The sequence below is a fragment of the Suricata suricatta genome, chromosome 11, assembly GCF_006229205.1.
Source record: "Suricata suricatta isolate VVHF042 chromosome 11, meerkat_22Aug2017_6uvM2_HiC, whole genome shotgun sequence".
NCBI classification, from domain to species: Eukaryota; Metazoa; Chordata; class Mammalia; order Carnivora; family Herpestidae; genus Suricata; species Suricata suricatta.
Genome location: NC_043710.1, coordinates 16686685 through 16706576, shown reverse-complemented (window position 1 = coordinate 16706576; position 19892 = coordinate 16686685).

Below are 19892 nucleotides of genomic sequence, written 5' to 3'. Positions count from 1 at the left end.
GGCGGGGCGGCGGCGGGGGGGTCGGCGGGGGCCCGCGGCGGCGCTCGGCCGGGCGGACTACTTGACGTGTCGGTGCGGCGAATTTATTTCACTTTGCCTAAGGAACGGGGTGTGCTGCGGCCCCCATTGCCTAGGGAAAAAACCCGGATGTAAAGTGAGTGAAACTAAACTAGAGTGAAGTAGGGCAGCAGCAGCCAAACTCCAGTGCAGCGGCGGCGGCGGCGGCGGTGATGGGGCTGAGCACTGAGCGGCGGCGGCCAAACTCCGGGGCCGCCGCAATGATGGGCCCGTGCAGCGCCGCAGCTCGGCTCCCATGTAGCTGCAGCCGAGGCGAGGCCGGAGCCCGCTGCGGCCCCCCCAACTCCGCGGCCCGAGCCCAACTCCCCCCTCCCGCCGGCAGAAGCTGCAAAGGGGCTCCGGAGCGGCCCCAACTCCCTCCAGTGCAACAGCAGTTTTCAGGGGGAAAAAAAGCCGCCAGGGCAGGAGCGAAGGGAAGCAATGGGGAAGCACTGCAATGGGGGAGCGTGGTCCAGGCAACAGGAGAAAGATGCAAGCTCAAGTCGAATGCAACATGCAATCCCCGGCCGCCGCTCGCCCGCTCCCTCCCCTCGCTACCCCGCCCCCTTTCCAAATAACTACCCTTGAACCACTTTATTAGCCACACTTAGTCCCACACTCGCGTCGGGGAGGGGCGGGGGACGGGGTCCTTCCCTCACCTTTATTTATTGCTGCTTTCTCCCCCCTCTCCATGTTTTTTATTCCTAAGTTCTTTTGTTCTAAGGGGGATGATGGCATTTACTTTTCTGCTTTGTGTAGCAGGGCAATCACTGGGAATCGGCCACGTATAATCCGGCGGTTTGTCATATTTTATTAGTGAAAGTATTTTATGCCTATTCTACCTCCAAGGACTGTAACATGGAGAACTGCAGGGAGGAAAAAAAAAAAACATCAGAGGAATTCTTGTTTTGAGAGCTCTCTTGGCGGGGAGGGGAGGGTCCCCCTTTTTTTGGTGGGGGTTTACTGAGATTTTCAAATCGATAGTTTTCAACTTAAAGCTTAATGTTTTTGTATGGGTATACTACTAGATTGTAAAATAACCCCCAACCACAATAAAGAAAAAAAAAAAGTCCAGAATCCTAGATTAAAGGAAAAAAATCCCTACTGGACAGTGATATTATCTGGTCTGTGCAGCACGATCGACTTAACGTAGTGTTGGCCTTCCAATGTTAAATAACAATAAACCCCAACCTCAACTGAATACAAATGGGGGGTGGGGATGGTTTTGTTTTTAAGGCTCAGCACTTTTGTAGCATCTGCCACTACGCATTTTCCAGGCATTGATTAGCCATGCAACTCCCATAGGCATGAAGTCCAGTTTTTGCAGATAAAAAGCAACAGTGGTGAGATGATTTGCCCAAAGTCAAAGTGAGTCATCGACAGAACCAGAAATAGCCTTAGACTCTATTTGTTACTAGTCACATCTTTCCCATTAAATAGTATTTTCTCCAAGAAATAAACAGTATTTAAAAATAAATAGACGTTCTTTACCTTGTTATGCATTTCCACCAGAGGTGCTTTGAGATCCTTGGATATGAAGGTGTTTTCTTACTTCTGTGACCTGCAAAATTAAGTTGACTTTCTCAAGGAAAAAAATTTTTTTTAATCTGATTTCTTAAAGCTTAGAAAAAGTATGGGCTTTCTTTTACATGTGTAAGCCATTTAGTACTCTGAGCTTTATATTTAAAAAAAATTTCACAGCAGAGAAAGTGTGTAAGAGTTTGAGAGCGAAAATGAAAATCCCTATAAATGATTCAGGAAGCCTGGATGAACTCATCATGTTGTGAAACTAAACCCATAACACAGTCAAGATGAATAACGGAAGGACAGGTTGGGTAGTAAGGCCCAGCTTTGCCACCTAGAGATAACTCTAATGTATTTAAAAGATGAATTAAGCAGGGCCTCTCAAACTGGACCAACTGGGCACTGGAACCACAACCTAATGGGGTCATTTCAAATCAGCCCAGGCTGTAAAAAAAAATTTTTTTAGGGCAAGACCGTTTTAGTGTTCTTCCTGGAAAAAAAGTTAAAGATGCTTCCAAATTTCATAGAAAACATTTAGAAACTCAAATGGTGCCTGAGTGTGTAAATAGTAATAGAAGAGGAGCCAGTAAACTTTTCTCTGTAAAAGCCCAAAAAATAAATATCTTAGGCTTTGCAGACCGTGGAATCTTGGTCACAACTCAGGTCCGTGTAAGTTGTAGCACAAATTGAGCAGCCGTAGAAAATATGTAAACAGATGAGCCTGGCGATGTTCTAATAAAGCTTTTATTTATGGGCCTTGACACTGGAATTTCATGTACTTTTCTTGTGTCACAAAATATTCTTTTAATTTGTTCAACCGTTGAAGAAAAATGTTAAGGCATTTTTAGCTTGCGCGCTAAACCAAAGGGTTGAGCAGGAGGGCCCCTGGGCTGCGGTTTGCCAACCCTGGCTTTAGAAAACAAAAGTTGACAAACATTAAGATGTTTGTGTATCAACCAAACATCACTGTCATGCAAAATCGAGTTTTAGATATTTACATTTCATTAAAATATTTTAACTAATGGTCTTAACACTCCTATAACTATTGCTCTATGGAAAAGAAGGGCTGTGATTCATTGATAGATAATGTTCCCATTTGCACACTCTCTCCCTTTCTGAAATGGTGTGGAGGAGTGGAACCAAGCCAACCCAGATTCAGACACCTGGATGGTACCACTCCTTTCCAACTAAGACACCTTGGGCAAGTTACTTAACCTTTCAAACCCTCAGTTTTCCTATCTTGTAGAATGCAGTGGTTGTTATTTACTTTGCAGGGTTGTTGAGATTGAATAAAATAATTCATGTGAAGAGTTTGGTACAGTACCTGGTACATGGGACTGTTATCATACCAGTTTCCTCAAATTCATTTCCTGAGTTAACATAACTCTGGAGTAGGTGAATGCTTCCCAGTATCTTGTCAGTGCAGATGTGGCCTATGAGGTCCAAGGATTCTTGGGTGAGTCAAGGTTGTGGGGTTGGTATCATGATACATCTTGATGGGACTTTATCAGTTTCTCAGCATGCCAGTCATGGCCACTTGGTAGCCACACACTCGCTATATGGCCTTAGATACGCACTTCAGCCTTCTGCTCCATGGTGTTTCTCAAGCACAAATTAAAGACAATCCTTGATGGATCTTTGAAAGGGCTACATAACATAAATACTAAAGGAAAAAAAGCTAACAATGAGTATAAGTTAGAGAAAATCCGAGAAATAAGCTGAAAAATGAATGTTTACTTTCAGAAGCTCCTTGGAAGTAAATTATTCAACTTCTAGACGTTAATAACATCATAATAAAAGCAGGTGCACAGTAATTTAGAATTTTTCCTAAACCCGTTTACTCCCCCAATAGCCATCAAAACCCTATTGAACAAAAAGTAAATTCAAATCTCCAATGCTTTTAAATATTGGAGTACAGTTTTAAAATTTCTATAAAAGTGGTCAAATCTACCTGTGATAGCTATATATATTCCTGCCTTTCATTCCATGCTTCCAGAGGTCACCCAAAGTCCAAGACTAGAAAAATACCTAAAATTTTCTTCTTTTATTTTTTATGGCTTCCACTTTTTACCTTTATATATATATACATACATACATATATATATACATGGTAACAAGGTAATAATTATATATATACATATTTGCTGTAAAAGAAAGGAGGTAGGAATCTAAATAACTTTTGTTTGATAGAAAATATTTAATATTGGGATTCTATTGGGTAATATAAAATGTCATTCAAAATGATAAAACAGGGGCGCCTGGGTGGCTCAGTTGGTTAAGCCTCCGACTTCAGCTCAGGTCATGATCTCACGTTCATGGGTTGGAGCCCCGCATTGATTGGGCTCTGTGCTGACAGCTTAGAACCTGGAGTCTGCTTTGGATTCCCTCTCTCTCTCTCTCTCTCTCTCTCTCTCTCTCTGTCCTTCCCCTCTCATGCTCTGTCTCTCTCTGTCTCAAAAATAAATAAATAAATAAATAAATAAATAAATAAATAAATAAAATTTAAAAATGATAAAACAGCCCCCCTATGAGGACTATCAGTCTAATGCAGAGATACTGTAAATATAGGAAAAATATAACAGAAGCTTATATCTTCTAATAGTATATGGAGGCATTCTGTGTTATAATACAAAACAAAGTTTCTTATAAATTTCCTTATTTTACAGTTTTGTAAGAGTAGAGTGAGTACACATTGTACCGATGGATAGTAAGGTGTTTTGTATTTGTGTTTGTAAATGATTGTTTCTGATGTTCTGACAGTATTTGAGAATGAAAGGTAATGAAACCTCCCCCCAAAGGGCTAATTGAACAAGCTTTCATTTTTTTTTTTTTGATGTTTATTTATCTTTGAGAGAGAGAGAACGAACAGGGGAGGGGCAGAGAGAATCCAGAAGCGGGCTCCTAGATGACAGCACAGAGCCCATTGAGGGGCTCAAACTCAAGAATCAGAAGATCATGACCCGAGCTGAGGCCGGATGCTTAACCGACTGAGCCACCCAGGTGCCCCTGAACAAGCTTTCTTATCCAACTCCCCTCGCCTGTCCTGTTCACTCAGCTACTATCCTTTTTTCTTAGACTGAAAAGTAACCCCATTGTCTCTTAAAAGGTCACCCTAAAGGAGATTTGAACTTTCCGAAAACCTGAGGGTCCTCCTTCATTGGGGCAGAGAAGGAACTATGGGAGTTCACCAGGTCTTCTTTTCTAGTTCTTATTGGGCTGGAATAAATGAAAACCTGGCGTATACCAACAAAGTGCTCAGATAAGTAGAGGAGACCTGTCAATGTGATTTTTAAAGAATTATGACAGAAAATCCCCAGTGACTAGCGGAAGTTGAATGTATGTTCTTTCTCCCCACCGTCTCAGTGGTTTCTGATCTTTTAAAAATCTTCGCTTTAACTACCTTGTGTGTGCATTTACAGAAAGCCCAAATCATAATTGGAAATGAATCAGGTATAACTTGTAAATAAATAAATATTAGTGGATAAGCAATTGGCTCTCTCGAGTATACCTTCAATTTCATTACTTCGCCATAATCTCCAAGGTCAACTGAATCCTAAGCAACATCAGGTGTGTGTGTGTTTAATAGAATTAACTAGACCAGAGCTCCTGAACCTTAGCACTATTGACATTTGGGGGCCAGATAATTTTTGTTGTGGGCAGCACTGGTGGATGTTGATTCCTGGCTTCTACCCATGAGATACCAATAGCATCTCCCTCACAGTGATGACAACCAAAGATATCGCCAGACATTGCCAAATGTCCCATATGTGGGGGGCGGGTAGGGCAGGGGGAAGGAAGGTGAAATTGCACCAGGGGTGGCAGGGGGCTTGGGGTGTGCAGGATGAAAACCACTGAATTGGACCAAACACCAGGGACAAATTTAGATGTGTATTTGCATGTACGTGACTCTGCCTTCCACACAGAAGCAGATCCCCATTCCTTTTCCAAAAGTAACTGATATAGATCAGGGGGCCTAAGCTGGACCTGTTGTTAAAAACAAAAATGGTTGCAATTAGAACTGGAGAAACGTCTGCCTTAAAGCTGCCGAGCTGCTAATAATATCACAGGAAGATCCTCCAAGACTGGAGATGTTCAAAGAGTTTTATCATCTTATTATTTCCACCTTTAGATTATCCTTTATCAACATAAATAAATTGCATTGTGGGCCTAAGCAATGACGTTATCTAGTGGAAGACATTCCCAGATTTGGAGTCTGAGAACCGGAGCTTGGTTTGAGCTCTGCAAATGTCTAGTTAATCACTTTATCTCTTTGGGTCTATTTCCTTGTCCAAAATGGGGAAAACAATAATACTTAATCCACTGGATTGCTGTGAGGGTCCAAGCTGTTAGTGAGAAGTGGCAGGGCTGATTCTTGAGGAACTCAGTACACTGCAATCATAGAGTCCTGGCTGGACTTTGAGCAAATGATGCACGATTACAAGCCACACTTTCCTTATGTGCAAAATGCAGAAATAATCATATGACTTTGTGGAGTTGTTACAGAGGTTAAATGAGATAATGTGTCCTATGTGCCAGGTAAATATTATTATTGGTCTTTGGCAAATTGCCTCAAGTTGTACAAGTACATACCATTTTATTGTTACTCCTTTTCTGTTGGCATTGAAACCCGGAAACCTGAAAGACAAATTAATACACCTATCTGAGTGAAACCCTGTTATAAATATGGAGTTTCCCAAATTCCAACCAAGGGAAAGCAGCATTAAACTATAATGTGAACCCTTCCATCTTTCATGTTAAATCAGTTAGGGCACAGGCTTGTTGCAATAACATAAGGTTCTCTTCCCTTTACTGAAATAATGTTCTAATAAGTTTCTTACAACCTTGTAGCACATAAAACACGTGAGGTCAGGCATAAATAGCATGCCCAGCTAGCATAATGTATGGCCAGTCCTGAACATTTAAACCTGACTAAGTACTGTTGCAAAATTCACTTTCCCCAAAAGCGTTGGCAAATTGCATTGCAGTTCTAAAATGGGGTGGGGGGAGGTGTTTCCTAAGTCAAAATATAAAGGGACCTGGGGGGATCTTTTATATAAACTCTTTAATTAAAGTATTAACATTCATACAGAGAACTGCACAGATCACAGATTGTACAAGTCAGTCAATTTTCACAAGGCAAACACATTTAATATAATCATTGGATTTTTTTTTTTAAGGTTAGAGAATCCTGTAATAAACATGTATTTTATCATTGGAGGTAAAAAAAAAAAAAGGTTATTATGAATTTGGAAAAAAAACAACAACAGTGGAGATACCCTGGACAGGACAGTAACTGCCTTTGCTGTGCAAATTGGATTCTGAACTGTCAAACGGCAGCACTGCAACATGCTAAACTAGAATCAGATTGCCAAAATCATATCGCCATCTACCATTTGAAATACGATTCTGGACAACTAAGTTCATGTGCCTCAGTCTTTTCATCTGTTAAATGGGGATAATAACAGATTGTTATTGAGAATAAATGAAATAATGCTTGTAAAGTTTGGACGAGTTTCGGCACACAAGCTCTTCATACACGTAAATCATTAGCTGTTTAGGGTGATTTCCCAAGGGACAATAAGTTATGGAGCTCACAAGAATTCTTTTAGGAAAGAGGGAAATTTTGCACAGAAGGGGAGCTGGATCAGAACAGCTAAGGGGTGCTATCCCTGAGCTCCGAGACCAGCAAAGGCTTGAAAACGAAGCCTGTGAGAAGCAGGGTACCCAGAGGCGGCAGGCAGGGTGATGAACCAAGGGGCTGTAAAGATAGTGCAGTTCTGAACAGAAAGCCACAGGGGTGTGCCTGGCATCCAAACAGGACATGACCTGATTTTTCAGAGACCAGAGTAAGGTCTAGGAGTGATTGTTTGTTTGATGTGGGCCTAGAGAGAGGAACGAGAGAAGCAGCAGCCATAGGAATCATAATCCTGGGGGTCCGAGCCTTGAAAGGCCTGTGCACTGAAGGAAGGAGACTCGTTTAGGGCTTTATCCAAGGTTACGAGGCTGGAGCTACTTATAGCTTAGGAATGACCTCAAGTGTATACTGTCAGGCCTGGCATTCCTTCACACTGAAATAAGATGTAATTGTGCACTTGAGTCGCCTGAGTGAGAGAAAGAGGTACTACTAAAGAAGAATGGAGGCAGGCTGAGTCTCAGAACCTAGACATGGCAGGGAACCCTCCCCACTGGAGGATGACAGCAGCCGGCAACCTGGCTGGTCACAGCTGGACCTTCGAGTGTCTCTATTTCTTCTTCATCATCTCAATCTTGAAAATGGCTTAGCAGTGCTCTAAGGGTTTTAAAAGGAAGCAGCCTGGTTTCTTTTTCCTTGACTGGTAGCAGGGGATGCTTTGATATATAAGGGTCAGCAGGACGATTTTGGTGAACCCGTGTGTGACCCCGTGTCATCACTTTCATGAAACACCTGTCACTAATGAATAAAGGGTATGAAATGACCACGCAAGGACTAACCAACTCCTAGAGCCTGAACTTGGCCTCAGAATCCTTCTCAACCCAGTGCACTAGGCAAATCCATTTTGTCACACCTGAACTTACCCTTCGTTTCTTGTTGTAGGTAATGCACCTGTCCTATTCACTCCTCCCAAAGCCTAATTCAAAGGGTATCAGATATGAAATTTGTCTGGCTTCAACCCTGAATATTGAAATTAAGCCCTGGGTAGGTAACAATTGCTTCTTTATTTAGGGACCTAGTCTCATATTTCTGAGTTTATAACTGATTTATGACCTATAAATAGTCACATCAACCTCATTGCTGAATAATTTACATACTGAGGTCATGCTCTCTGGATGAAGCTGACACCCATTAGTGTTAAACTAGTCAACTGTGTGCATCCAACCTAGAATACACGGAGAACCACACCCCGAAGCGGTGGGAACAGAAAGGCAGAAAGCCTAGATATGATTCCCTCCTCCTTTTAAGTCCAGCCAATCCACTTTCCTTTTAGCTTCATCTCTAAAATGGGATACTATTTTCCCATAGATGGAAATGTTAAGAGATCTATTAAAACAATAAATGTTTTTAAGGCTCTCAGAACTCAGAAACTTTAGGCTCAAAGCATTATTTCTATAGATATAGCCCTCTTTGAGGGCTAAACAGAGGTTGACCATTTGTGTTTTACACTTTAGTACATCAATAAGCCAAATCTCTTCCGCACTAGAAATGGGAGAAAGGTTGTTTACCACCATTGGGTAAAGTCTATGTTCCCATCTGTGAAATGGGCACGCCACCTTACTCCTTTGGCTCTCTGCCTGCAGAGAACCAATCAGATATTAGTTGCTGCGCAAGGCTGAGTTTACTGAAAACTGGTGCTGTCAGTGAAGGAAAGAGGAATTAATTAAATTTAAAATAACTCCACTTCTATCGTCTCAGCATCTGGGTGAGTGAATACAAGTAGGGGACTAGGGACTTTGGGCTGAGAATTGCATTGGTGGATGTGGAGCTAACACAGAAAAGTAGGGACCTGAAACACTATTTCTCCCAGCATATTGAGAGTGAGAATTTTAAAAAAACAACAACAACACAAGAAGCATTTTCCAGCAGCCACTTTGGGACTTTTGACTCCCCGAGGGTGCAGGGCAAGACTCTCAAGGCCATGAACACTTTATTTTAATGCCTTCCTCAATTAGAATAAGCTCAAACTTATTATTTTTCCAAGTACATTGTGTTGTCACTGCTCATCTAACAGAAAAGAAAAACTCATTCCAATTCCAATCGGGATGAATATTACATTTCCTTTGATAAACGTCAGCGGGTTGATGGGAACAGACCCATCCCAAGCCGAAATGCTCCAACCTAAGCTTTGTGACTAACTGTGCCTAAAGACAGCTCATTTCATCCTGGAGTGTCCCTGCCTCAGCAGCCTAGACAGAACCAAAAAGATCACAGAGCAAAACCCAAGTGAGAGAATGATAACATCAGCACGGAGATCTCGTGGTCATCTGTTACTAGAACCTGAGTCAATTTACAAAAATGTTGTTTCAAAGAAACGTGTTTTGGTCTTAGAACTTGTACGTAGCCAGAAGGAAACAAGCAAACAAACAAAATACGATAGTAAGGAAGACAAGTGGGCCCCACCTCCAATCTAATTTTGGGTCTCATTTTTAAAGATTCCCATATTTAATTTTACCAAACTTACAGTTTCAGAGGCATTTTATCCTCAGGGCTGATTGGACTTCAGTGGGAAATAGCTCCCAAGGCCTTCAATATAAATGTCTCTGCCTTCTCAGGTGCATTTAGCTATTTGACCCATCAGGTGTCTTTCAAGTTTCTGGGAACTGGGATCCCAGGATCCAGTTCGGCAACTCGCTGCACATACACTTGGAAAAGTCACTGGCTTACTGGGTTTCAATTTTTTCATCTTCAACACAATAATGTCTGCATCTTATCATACATATTTAAAACAGGGGTCCCTAAAATTTTCCTAATGTGCTAGTTTCTCCTCTACCCCCCAAACGAAGACTTACTGTTGATTATTAACAGTAAACTTAATAGCTGCTATTTACTAAGTATTCCAGGCCAGATGTTTTGTGCATACTTAAAATTTTATAGATAAGAAAACTGAGGTATAGAGAGGGGTTGGGTAAATTGCCTGAGGTCACATAAATAGTAAATGGCAAAACTGGGACTCCTGCCCGTGGCTACTTAGATTCGGGTTCTGCTTCCTAATGGGAATTCCCAGGAGCCACAAGGAAGGTGATATAGGCTAGAGTCAGGCTGAGAGATGAATCAGGCAAGGCTGATAGAAGAATGAATGGATTCTAAGACAAGGGTCTCCAAAGAAGAGCAACTTCTCTTCACTTTGGCAAAAAGAGAAATCAGTCTCTATCGCACCTAGGGAGACGCATGGTATAATGGAAAATGTGGAGTTTGGAATCAGAAAATGGCCTACGTGAGCATCTTGGCTAAGCTACTACTTAGCTGAGGGGCCTTGGACAGGTTATTTATCCACTGTAGCCTCATTTTTCTCATCTATGAAATAGGGATAATAACACTTGCCAAGTTGTTTTCATGGTTAGAAATAATTCATGTCAAGCACCTTGTACATGGTAGGCCTACAATACATGGCAGGCAATGTATCATACCCTTCCATAAGTACTTTGGCAGCATTCTTCCAAAATGTGCTGTTAGTAGGCATTAGGGAAAAGATGAAAGAAGTTCTAAGTGAGAGGACAGTTTGGCAGTCAAGTAAATCTGGGAGATGCTGTTAAAACAAAATCAAACTGTTCCTTTACTGCAGGACTTTTCAGAGTCTTTAATTCCAAAGATGCAATAGGAATCTTCAAGAAGCATTTTCCCAATTATTGACCATGTAGTGCCATTTTTATGGAGCATCTCATAGGACTGATGTTCCTGTGAACACATGTTAAGTAGCATTGGTCCAGGGGTGCCTGGATGGCTCAGTCAGTGAAGCATGCTCTTGACTTTGGCTCAGGTCATGATCTCGAGGTTCATGGTTTCAAGCCCTGAGTCAGGCTCTGTAGATTCTGCTTGGGATTCTCTCTCCCTCTCTTTCTGCCTCTCCCCCACTCACATACACACACACACTCTCTCTCTTTCTCTCTCAAAACAAATAAACTTTCAAAGAAAAATAAAAAAACACTGGTCCAGTGAGTTTTGGAAGAAAAATCTGGGTTCCTCAGGTCTGGTCATCATGATGCGCTTTCTGTCTTATAGTGCCTCCAGAACTGTCTCTGCTCTCCATTTATTTCTCCCGAAAGTAGGACTTCTTTTCACAAATGTCACAGAATGAAGCTCTAAAGAGCAATTTCTAACATCCATTCGAGTGAAAAGTTCAGCTCCCAACAGGACAAGGCAACATCCACAAAGCTGACCGAGGCAGACCCGTGGGGGCCAAGGCATGACTGGGCCCCTCAGGACGGCAGGGCGGCCGCCGCTGCTTCCTTCCTGACAGAGATGCTTAAAACGTGTAGGTCAGCCCCACACTCCCAGAAGGCACCAGCACGGGAGCGGAAAAGAGACCCCGTCACCCAGAGACCAAGAGGCCAGGCCTTTCGGAGTGGCCCCGCTTAGCTCCTGTCCGTGCACTTGGCCAGCCAGGCCCAAGGAGGGGGAAAGAATTAAACAGAGGATCAGCTTTTTATTTTCATGTAAAAAGCACTTGCCCTGGGGTTATAAATGTTATTGCATTTGTGTAGCACTTTACTGCTGCCCTCAGCTCGCAAGCATCACGGGAGCCCAGTGGCAGTACTTTTATAACCCTTGATCAATAGCTTATTTCTATCGCCTTCAGTCCCAGCTGCCAATCCGTGCTGTATAATGTGGGAGGCAGACTCCGCTGCTCTCCAGCTGTACATGTTATGAATGTAAACTGTGCGGGGAACATATGTATGTGTGTGCGTGCACTGAGTGGGGGACATGGGATTTTTGAACGAGGAATGACAAAAATGGGCCCCTTGTTCCGGGAGGCTACCACAAAACCGGGAGTTTTCTCTCTGGCGACTGCTTCTCTCCTTCTCCCTCTTTTTCTCTCTTTCTCTTTCTCTCTGAAATGACCTGGTTGGTATTCTTTGGTGGGTCGAGAGAAACAAGACAAAATTTGCTCTGATTTGTATGCTTTTCTGTTATGGATATGGGGGGGGGTGGTAAAAGGGGTTGAAAAGATGTATCTTCTAATAAAGGGCCATGGCTGTCTTACTCATCACTCCGGTGCTCCCAGCACCTAGACAGAGCCTAGCACAAAGTAGGTGCTCAGGAAGTATTTGTTGACTAAATGAATGAATTCCCATTTGCACCAGGAGGAGAGGAAGAGAGTCCTGGAACATTCTCCCGCAGCCGCTGGAGCAAAGAGCAAAGGAAAAAGACTATATTCCCACAGCACTAGGGACCACAAACAGCTACTGGGTGTCTGCTTTATTTAAGGCTCACTGGTAGGCACCCGAGGAACCAGGGAGAAGATCCACAAGTGTAACTAGCTTTCGATGTTCTGTCTTTCCAGGAAGCAGCCGGTCCCGCAGCCTCTTAGAGGACACACACCTCACCTCGCTGTCTACCCCCGGAGAAGCCAGTTTTAGGACCAACCTCCTCTAGGAGAGGCCTCGAAGCAGGACCCCAAGACTCCCCAACATTCTCCAGCACCAGGAAAATGACTCTGGCTCTCAGCAAGGCAGCAAGGCCTGCCCTTGTCTGAACCTCCGTCCTTGAGACTCAGCCAAACCTCTCCCGGCTTGGCGGAGGGATGTTGAGGTGACATTCTCCCTGCCACTCAGCATCTTTTCAACAATCCTCCTCCACCTTGGGAGAATACGCATGAACTCTCTGCAGGCTAAGGGCCACGGGAGCTGAAAATTCCCTTTCTCCCTGGGAGGGGATTTCGTCGGAAGTGAAAACACACACCTCCCGTTAAAATAAGAATCGGGGCTCTCCGCAAGTTGTCCCTGGCGAAGTTCTTTCGGTTGCCAATGGCAGAAATCCACATCCAGAGGAGTTAGTGAAGGAGGGACAGGGAGCTCAGGGAAGGATACACAGACGTCTCGTGGGGCCAGGTCAGTGGGCCTCAGAAGGACTTGGAACTGAGCCCTGGAAAGGCGGGGAGAAGCAGGAGTGGGAGCTCCCGTGTCTGCCTGCTGCTAGCTGCCCTTGAGTTTCTTCCTGCTTCCAGCGCATCCCAGAGTTCACAGCCTCCGGGGCGTGCGGCGGGAGGGAGCAGGAGGTTGGCACAGGCCTTTGGCTCCGGACCACACCGCCTGTAGTGCACCATGAATTAATATTTTTAATAAATCCTGTAATTATCTTGTGAACAGAACATTTCTGTGGCACTATATTTTTTGGGTTCAAAGCACTAATTTATTCAATATAAACATTATAACATATACCATGGTTCTTGTAACCTTGCTTCTTAAGGCACCAGGAGCCTTACAAAATACAAGTGAGCTCTAAGGCCCCAACTAAGGGGTGCGCTCTGCTCCAGGCCCAGTTCTGAATGTCTGGGAGAGAGAGTCTGCCCTGCTGCACTTGGCCCAGAGGTTCGCCCCAGCTCTGGGATTGTAACACCCCAGGCCCCCTTACAGACGCAGAAGAAAAGGGGCTGTTATGGGCTGCACAGACGGGACACCCCACACTGTGTCTACTGTACCATCCTCTTTGGGGAACTCACTCTGCGCAGATGCCCCGCTGTTGCAAGTCTGGCGAGCAGAGGACCCCAAGGACCCAAGGACTGTGCAGTCCCAGAGGGAGCGCCCCTCTCATATGCGTGTTTGACCCCAAAGTGGGCTTTCCTCCAACCCTGTCGTTCCGGTGTACTGCTCTTTTCCTCGAGCCTGATCTCTTTTTATTTGTAATTTTTTAATTTATCATATATTTCTTTTGAGTTGCCTCCAACCCGGTGTGGCACGACAAAAGAAAAAAATTAAATAAATGTCAGGGTTTGTATTTAATGTCATCACATCAACACGCATCTTGTAGGTTTCTCAGCATCCCAGCTGTCCTCCAAGAGGGCTTGGTCCAAGTTAGCCTTGGTGGGTCCATTTCTCCTTCCCCTCTCTGCTTGTCTTTCTCCCTTCTTTCTCTCTCTCCTTCTTTCTTCCTTCCTTCCTTCCTTCCTTTCTTTCTTTCTTTCTTTCTTTCTTTCTTTCTTTCTTTCTTTCTTTCTCTCTCTCTCTCTTTCTTTTGTTATTCAAGAGTAACATTTTTCTGTAGAAGCAATACAAATGTCTTTTAAAAATATTTTTTAGCGTTATTTATTTACTTACTTATTTTTGAGAGACAGAGAGACAGCGCGAGCAGGGGAGGGTCAGAGAGAGAGGGAGATACAGAGTCCGAAGCAGGCTCCAGGTCTGAGCTAGCTGTCAGCAGAGCCCGATGCAGGGCTCGAACCCACAAACCGTGAGATCATGACCTGAGCTGAAGCTGGACGTTTAACCGACTGAGTCACCCAGGTGCCCCTTAAAAATATTTTTAAATGGTAGGTGCCTGGGTGGCTCAGTCAGTTAAGTATCTGACTTTGGCTCAGGTCATGATCTCGCAATTGGTGAGTTCAAGCTCCGCATCTGGCTTTGTGCTGACAGCTCAGAACCAGAAGCCTGCTTAGGATTCTGTGTCTCCCTCACTCTGTTCCTCCCCTGCTCACTTTCTCTCTCTCTCAGAAATAAATACTTTAAAATTTTTAATATTTTTAAATGGAAAGTATGACCAATAAAATAAAAATCACTGAAATTTCCACTGCACACTCAGAGATAATTACCATTAACATTGTGGTGTACAGCTTTCTAGGTAATTTTCAGTTACATTAGCCCCACTCTTAAAATAACCCTACTATAACATTGACTTGTATTCTCTTTTTAAACTTAGCAATATATCAGGGGTGCGTGGGCAGCTCAGCCGGGCTCCAAGCTGAGTGGGGAGCCTGCCATAGATTCTCTCTCCCTCTCCCTCTGCCCCTCCCCTGCTTGCATACATGCGTGCTCTCTCTCTCTCCCCCCCAAAAATAAATAAATAAAAATAATCTTAGCAATATATCTTATGTGTCTTTGCCACCACTGCGTCTTATTCTGGAAACATTTTATTTCCTAAACTGGAATCTGTTTTTCTGATGTTTAGAATATTCAACCAATACAGAAAAAGAAAGGTTCCCTCATAATCCCACTTCCCAAAGATAATCACTTTTATTAAAAATAAATCCTTCAAGTTTTTGTGCCTATATAAACACACATTTACATAAATAGAATCATAACACATAGTGTTTTGTAACCTGCTTTTTACTACTTATCACCAGGTCATGAGCATCATTCCATGCCAATATATATATAATGCATCATCTTTCTTCATGTTTACCTAGAATTCCATTCTACTGAATGAATGTTCATAAGTTAATCACCTGTGGTTGGAAACGTGCGTTATTACCAATTTTTTTTTTAACTATTATTTACTCTTATCACTAAACATCTCTATATACACATCTTCGTCACATGGTTGACTGTTTCCTTTGAAAAATTCCTAAAGGGAAAATCATTGTGGAAAATAGGATGTGTCTTTTAAAATCTGATTCATATTAATAAAACGTCCTGTACCAATTTACATCTCGCCTACATGTCTGAGGTAGGACGACTCTCCAGACCTCCAGCACTAGTCATTGTCACTCCTTTTATTTTGCCGGTATGGATGGCAGAAAATGATATTTCACTGTGGTTTCAATTTGTAAGTCTTTGATCATTAGTGAAGTTGACCATGTTTTTATATCTTTGTTACTGTATGTAACGTATGAATTATCTACTTATGTTCTTTGCCCATTTTATCGAAGTATTCTCTCTTTTTTTCTTATTTTCTTACTGTTTAGTGAAAGCCCTTCATATATTAAGGCTGTTAACCTGAACATCTATGTCAAACTTCTTTTTTCTCACTTAGTTCTTTGTGTTTTTTGCCACAGACAGTTTTTGTTTTTATATCTCCGTATCAGCCCTAGGTAACACAAAGTCAAGTACCAGGGGCTTAAACCAGAAAACAGTAATTTTTTAATTAACCTGAAACCCAGAAGGACTTGGTCCCAGAGTCAGTGTGAAGGTTCAGAGGTATCCCCCAACTCTACGTCCATCCCTCAGATTTGCATCCACAATGGGCTAACAGGTCTCTCCCGTAACAGGTGAATATATATATACCACGCCTCCAATTCTTACATCCTCGTCTTCCGATTAGGGAGGCAGAGGACGGGGACAAAACATGTTTTTTCATCTCACGGCCCCGTTGTCTCATCAGGAAGGAAAATCCTTCCCAGTAGGCCCAGCAGATTTTTATTTACATCTCACTGGTAACCAGGAGTGTCTGCCAGAATAGTCAGACCTGTCAATCATTTCCTCCATGACTCGTGGCTTGCTACCACATCACCGAAGGCCCTTCCCACCCCAATAATCCTTTTAAAATGAACTCCAGTCTTATCCTCTTGAACTTTCGGGTTCTTTGTTGGTTTCATTTTGTTAATTTCCAAATCTTTGACCTATCTGGAATTCATTTTTGGGTGTGGTTGAAATTACTTTTTTCCCCTTAAGGATATTCAGTGATGCCAATAACTTTTATTAAATAATCACTACTTTCCCCCACTGCACTGAAATACTGTCTTTATTATATACCAAACTTCCCTATATTCATGGTTCAATCTCCATTACCTATCTCCTCTTGCTTCCTACACAACTTTTAATCACTATAGTTTTATGGGTCATTTTTATGTCAGGCAGAACAAGTTAACCTTTTTTCTTTCTTTCTTTCTTCTTCTTTTTTTCTTTCTTTTTTTTTTTTGCTATTCTCCATCTGCTCATTCTTCTAGATAAACTTTACAATAAGTTTAACTGGTCATCTCCCCCATCCAGCAAATGTTATCTGTTGGCATTTTAGTTGGAATGACATTAGAATTGCAGACTTAAAAAATAAATAAATAAAATAAAATTACAGATTACTTTTAGGAGACTTCACATCTTTACCAATAGTCCTTCCTCCCAGGCACATGGAGTGTGCCTCTCCATTTTTCAAGGCTCCTTTCATGTCCTTTAGCGAGGTTTTATAGTTTCTTCAGAAATATCCATTTTTGTCAAGTTTATTTGTAAGTATTTTATTTTTTATGCCAATTGTGAATGGATTTTTTATGCCAAAAGAAAAGCCAAGGAAGGACCATTGTTGCATTTCTTAAACATAACTTACTTGGTTATGATGATTTTAAAATATTGTATGACTCAATTTGATAATACTTTATTTAGCATTTATTCCCAAGAGAGTTTGAGCTATTGTATTTTTTTTATCCTTTGAAGGATTTTTTTTAAGGTCATATATTTTTTTTTTGAGAGATAAAGCATGCATGCGAGGTGTGAGCTAGCAAGCAGGGAAGGGGAAGAGAAGAGGGGGAGAGAGAATCCTAAGCAGGCTTTATACTGTCAGTGCAGAGCCCCAGGTGGGGCTTAAGCCCATATGCCAGGAGATTATGATATTTAACCAACTGAAACACCCGGGCACCCCAAAGCACAGCCTTTGAAGGATTTTTATAACAAAATTTGCAAAGTTTATAAATGAATTAGGGAACTTGCAATTTTTACCTTACTCTAAAGCCTGTTATCCAATATAGTAGCCAACAACCGTGTGTGACAATTGAGTACTAGAAATGTGGTTACTGCTGGGGCCCCTGAGTGGCTCAGTTAGTGAAGCATCTGACTCTTGATTTCGGCTCATGTTATGATCTCATGGTTTGTGAGATCAAGCTCTGCGTTGGTCGCTGAACTGACAGAATGGACTCTGCTTGGGATTCTCTCTCTCCCTCACTCTCTACGATTGCCTGCACTCACGCTCTCTCTCAAAATAAATAAACATTAAAAAAAAGAAAGAAAGAAATGTGGCTCCTGTAACTGAGAAACTAAATTTCTAATTTAATTTAACTTATATTTAAATTTTAAAACCAATCTTTGGGGCACCTGGGTGGCTTAGTCCGTTGAGTGCCAACTTTGGATCAGGTCATGATCTCATGGTTCATGGGTTCAAGCCCCACATCAGGCTCTCCCCTCTCAGCACAGAGCCTGCTTTAGATCCTCTGTGCCCCTCTCTCTCTGTGCCTCCCCAATTCACGCTCTCTTCCTGTCAAAAATGAATAAACATTAAAAAAAACTTTTTTAACCAATCTTTGATTCAGTTACTAGAAAAACTTTTAGTATGTTTGCAATAATATTGGCATGTGAATCTATTTTTCAACTCTAAACTTCATAAAATCTAAATCTTCAGAGACAGATATTTCTGATGAAAATTTAGTGCCTGAACTGAGGTGTGTTCTAAGTGTAAAGTACACCCTGGAGTTCAAGGAGTGTGAAAAAATAGTGTAAAATATCCGATTAATAATTTGTATTAAATATATTTTGAAATGATATTTTTCACATACTGATTACACATGCTATTAAAATTAATTCCACCTTTTTCTTTTTACTTTTTAATGTGGTTACTAGAAAATTTTTAATTCTTTATGAGGCTCACATTATATTTCTATTGGACTACACTGCTCTAGACTTTTATTTTTATTTTTTAAATTTATTTATTTAGAGAGACAAAGAGAGACAGTGAGCATGAGTGGGGGAGGGGCAGAGAAAGAGAGAGAGAGAGAGAATCCCAGGTAGGCTCTGCATTCCACACTGAGCCCGACATGGGGCTCAATCTCATGAAACATGAGATCATGACCTGAGCCGAAATCAAGAGTTGGACGCTTAACCAGCTAAGCCACCCAGGCACCCCTAGATTTTTATATAACAGCAATTATCTGAGACCTAACACTTGCTAGAACTACACTTGTTTTTTTCAGCTGCATATTGTCCCATCAAATGGATGAACTAAATGTGGTGAACCAACTGTTATTGTTGAATATTTTAGGTTATTTTTTCCTTTCTTTTTTTTCTACCTTTCTTCCTTTCAACAATTATAAACAATTTTGTGTTTAGCAAGTTTGTGGCTGTATCTTTGTATAAGAGAATGACATGATCAGATTTCTTTTTGGAAGTCACTTTGGTCATATGGTAGCACACAGGATGGCTGAGGTCAGGCATGGATTCAGTCAGGTGGGAAGCCATTCAAAGTTCTGGGGAGATGTAGCCAGTGGAAATGGGAAGAAAGGGACAGTTTCCAGAAATATTTAGGACATAGAGCCAATCGGACTTAGAACATATTGGATACCAGAATCATGGCAAGGAAATCATCAAGGAGCACTCCTAGGGGGTTTTTTTTGGTCAACCAGACATTGGTAGACAGTCACTGAGTCGGGAATTCTAAAGAAGGATTCGTTTGGGGGAATAAAATCTTGAGTTCAGTTTTGGAATGGTGACTTAACATGCTCTTGAGGGATCCAAGCAGGGATGTGAAATAGACAGGCCTAGAGCAAGAGAAGAAGAGAAGACAGAGACAAAATTTGGGAGTCATTGGTATACAGGCAATATTGGAGGGCTGAATAGGCCTGAATACCTTCTGGGGAGGGAATGTAGATTGGGAGATCTGTGTGTTGGGAGGGACTTAGGGGACAGGTGACGAAGAGCAAGCCTTGAGGAACATCAATATTTAAAGCCAGAAAGAGAAGGAGGAGGTAGGGATGGAAACTGAGAGGGGCCAGAGGTGTGGAAACAAAGCCAGGATTGTGTGCTCTGGATGGTTACCTCCCAAGGAAATGGAGAATTTTAGGGAGAGATTACCAACAATTGCTGAGAGGTTGATTGAGATGAGCTAAAAAAAAAAAAAAATCTCACTAATAATCAGGAAATACAAATTAAAACAATAAGATACCACTGTTTACCCACCAGATGGTTAAGATTTTCAAGATTAATAATAT